Raw genomic sequence first — 3,632 nt, forward strand, 5'->3', positions numbered from 1 at the left:
TCGCAAAGCAAGAAAATAATTTCATAAAAAACTTCAATATATTACAAGCATTGACAATTATTCATACTAATGTTCGATTACAATGCAGAACTACTCAAGGTCTAGTCTTTTGGCCACTTCTTCAGCAACTGGGTCATCTCCTGCATATACTGTTGAAGGGCTTCATCAGTGCAGTCGCCCGCCATGCCCTCAGCAAGGGGTGCCAAATTGGCTTTCGGGTAGAATGACTTCACGAAGCTCAACACTTGCTGGGAGATTAACTTGGCCATCTTCTGGATGTAGCTAGACAATTTGTCTAGCACGTCCTTGAGTATTTTTGACAGGTGACGCGGCTCCACACCTTCAACTGGAGGCTCTATCATATCCGCAATAGGCTGGGCGACTTCACAAATTTGCTTCAGAACAAAGGAAGTACTCTCTACCTCTGCCTCACGGTTCTTCAAAGTCTCCATGGCTTGAACAAGGTCAGCCTCGCCATCCTCGCACATCTTTTTCTCCTTCTCAAGGTGTTGCTCTAGCTTTTCCACGTGAAGAACAAGCTTGTCATGCTGGTCGGTCGCATGATAGTAAGAATTCTTCCAATTTGTGAACTGTGCCTCGAGATCCTTCTTGACCTTTTCAAAGCTATACATGGATGTACAATACGGGTCAAAGACTACAGAGTAGAATCAACAGACACAAAATTACAAGAGTAGAGGATTACCATTGACTTTCTAGCTCAAGGACCTTTTTCGCCCAACAAGGCAATCCTTTTGTTCCGTGAGCTCCTAAATGCAATTGTGGTACTCGGCGGTTGTCCTATCAAACGTCATAAGCAACCACGAGGAGTACTCTTTCTCTTTGGCAAGCTCCCCCTCCACTGCCTCTGTGCAAAGCGCTGTATCTCTCTATCCCTCAAGCATCTGTGACTTGCGGCGGGAGTGCTCAATGATGTCCCACGGCACAAAAATCAGTACTCGTGGCAATTCATGAGCATAAATCCATTGATTATCTCCAACAAAACAAGGGCAAGAAGATATACATACATATAATTGCCTAGATGATGATGCGACTCCATCATTAGTGATACCATTTTAGGGTTCAGTAATGGGTCGTCGATCAATCGGATGTCCTCCAGATGAATATTCTTATCAACTCCAGATTCTGCATGGAATTCTCCTTGCAGCACCAAGGCATAACTACTTGATGGCCCAACTATTGTAGCTTCCATCGCCATGGCTTCCAGAGCTGATGCCGTTTCAATTCCTACAACTGGCTCGAGGGATATAAGAGAGGCCACGATGCTAGAAATAGTCATTGGGCCCTTGGGAAATGGCTCGGGGGCTGGCACTTCTACACCCGCCATTGATTCAACTACCTTGTGCATCAATGTAGCCACACTGGCTACAACACTCGGTGTAGTCGTTGTCTCTTCAGGTTGTTCTTGAGGCATATGGGTTTGCAGTGCCGGGGCAAGATCTTTTGCTGAGGGGCTAAGGCCATAAGTACTTTATTTTTCACTAGGCCCCGACAATTCTATGTTCGAGGATTTCGTAGAAAACCAAGAACTCATAAAGTTGAGTAGCGAAGACAACACGATACAATAAGTAATCATGAGAGAACCAAAATTACCTGGACGATCTTTTTAACTTCAACTTGGGCTCTCCTGTTAAGCGCAAGGGCATGATGCTCGGGGAGGGTACCTGGGTGCAATTTGCTTCTCCACCATGCGAACTTGACTAGCCTGTGGTACTCTCTTGGTCTTTGAGTTGTTTTTGCACTGGCAGAGTCCACCATTTGACTAGATACATGGTCATCAGTAGCATCACAAGATGACGGATCATAGTTAATCTCAATGACTTCAATGTTCACCAGTGACCTATCTTGAGCAGCCAAAGCAGCTGGCTTCTCCATGTTCATCGCCGGTTCGATCGCCTTCAAACCACTAGTATCATCTAAATTAGACATGGTGGTGACATTGGTGACACCTTTTGGGAGTATGTGAAACTTAGAATGTTGTCCTTTCTCATAGGTAGTTACGTTGGGGGGCACATTATCCGCCGCGATGGATTTCTTCAGGGCCCGTTTCACAGCAATGGTTCATTTTTTCTTCTGTGGCAGAGGGATTGCGGCTTCAAGCTCATCTGTTGCAGAGTGTTTCTTCGCTACAGAGGAAGACCTAGCCTTAGTAGACGGTTGAGCCTTGACTTCATCCGTGTCATCAGAACTAGTGCCACTAGAGGACTTGACTACCTCCTCCTCCTAGTCATCACCCATCATGACTTCCCATGTAAACAAGCGATGAGAAGCTTCACAGACTTCTTCAAATCCGGGAGGAGGAGGAGTAGAGAAGTACAAAGCAACATCTTCCTGCAAAATGAGACAAGTCAATTGACTAGTACATTTCAAAATCAGTACTCGGGGGCTATGGTCACGAGTACTTATAGGCTTTGGCGGGTGTAAGGTGCTGAATTCTCGAACAATAGTGCGGATCCCGCCCACATTCTTGAACATTCACTTGAACCTCGCCATGACTTCATCCGTGCTGATTTCATCAGAAGTGAATCTAGATGGATCATTCAGGCCGGTATACTCATAGCCATAATGGCACCGCTGCTGCAGAGGTTGAATGCGACGCTTCATAAAGCTAAAGGCCACTCCTACTCTAGTAAGGCCTTCTTGTTTTAGCTGGGCAATTCTACCCATCAACTTGGGCAATTGCAGGCAATCGCCATGCTTTGGCTCATCAAGCCACCTGTTGTTCCAAGAAGGACGGTGTCCTGTCAGCTTGGGGAGTTTCGGATCATGGTTGCCACTATAGCACCATTTTTGTTTCCACCCGACATTGGAGTCTATCAACTCGTAATCCAAATACTGGCTGCTAGCTGTATCCCACATCTGAATTCCATCGTCTCTAACCAAAAGCGTGTGTTCCCTCGAGGGTTGTGGCTTCACACGGAAAATTTTTCGGAACAATTGAAAATGCGGCCTGATCCCTAGGAAGGTTTTGCAGAAATGGATGAAAATAGCAATGTGGAGGATCCCATTGGGATTCAGATGAACCAACTCTAACTTATAGAAATCCAGCAAGCCTTGGAAGAAATCTGAAGCTAGCAATGCGAGACCCCGCTCAATGAAGTGGGCAAACATCTCATTCGGGTAGGTCTCCAACGGGCAGGCATTATCATAAGCAGATCTCCAATTGATGAAGTTTTGATCTTGGAGTAAATTGGCGATTACGAGCGCCTTGATATCCTTATCCTTTAAAGTTGACCGCTTCTATGCAGAGACGAGATTTGGCGGTGCAGTTTGATCGGTCTTCCCGTATTTGGGTGCCGACAAATGCGGCTCTTTCTTCTTGTTAGACCTTTTCTTCTTCTCGCCCTCTCCTACTTTGGATGCAGCAGCCTTCCTTCCCATCTTTGATGTCACGAGTGTTTTAAGTCGCATATGCTCAGAGGCTTCTTGGTAGGGAGACGGTGGCGCAAGTGTTCGAAGATCAAACAATGGCAGCGGTGCTAAGGCTAAAGTATGGAAGTTGGAAAGGCAACTGGCAAAGGTAAAATATAAGGGATAACTTCCTCCATTATTTATCACAGTGGCGCGGTAACAACGGCGGAAATAAAGGGATTTTTTAATTTAAAGGATCCCTA

The sequence above is a fragment of the Setaria viridis genome, chromosome 8 (genome assembly GCF_005286985.2).
Source record: "Setaria viridis chromosome 8, Setaria_viridis_v4.0, whole genome shotgun sequence".
Taxonomy (NCBI): domain Eukaryota; kingdom Viridiplantae; phylum Streptophyta; class Magnoliopsida; order Poales; family Poaceae; genus Setaria; species Setaria viridis.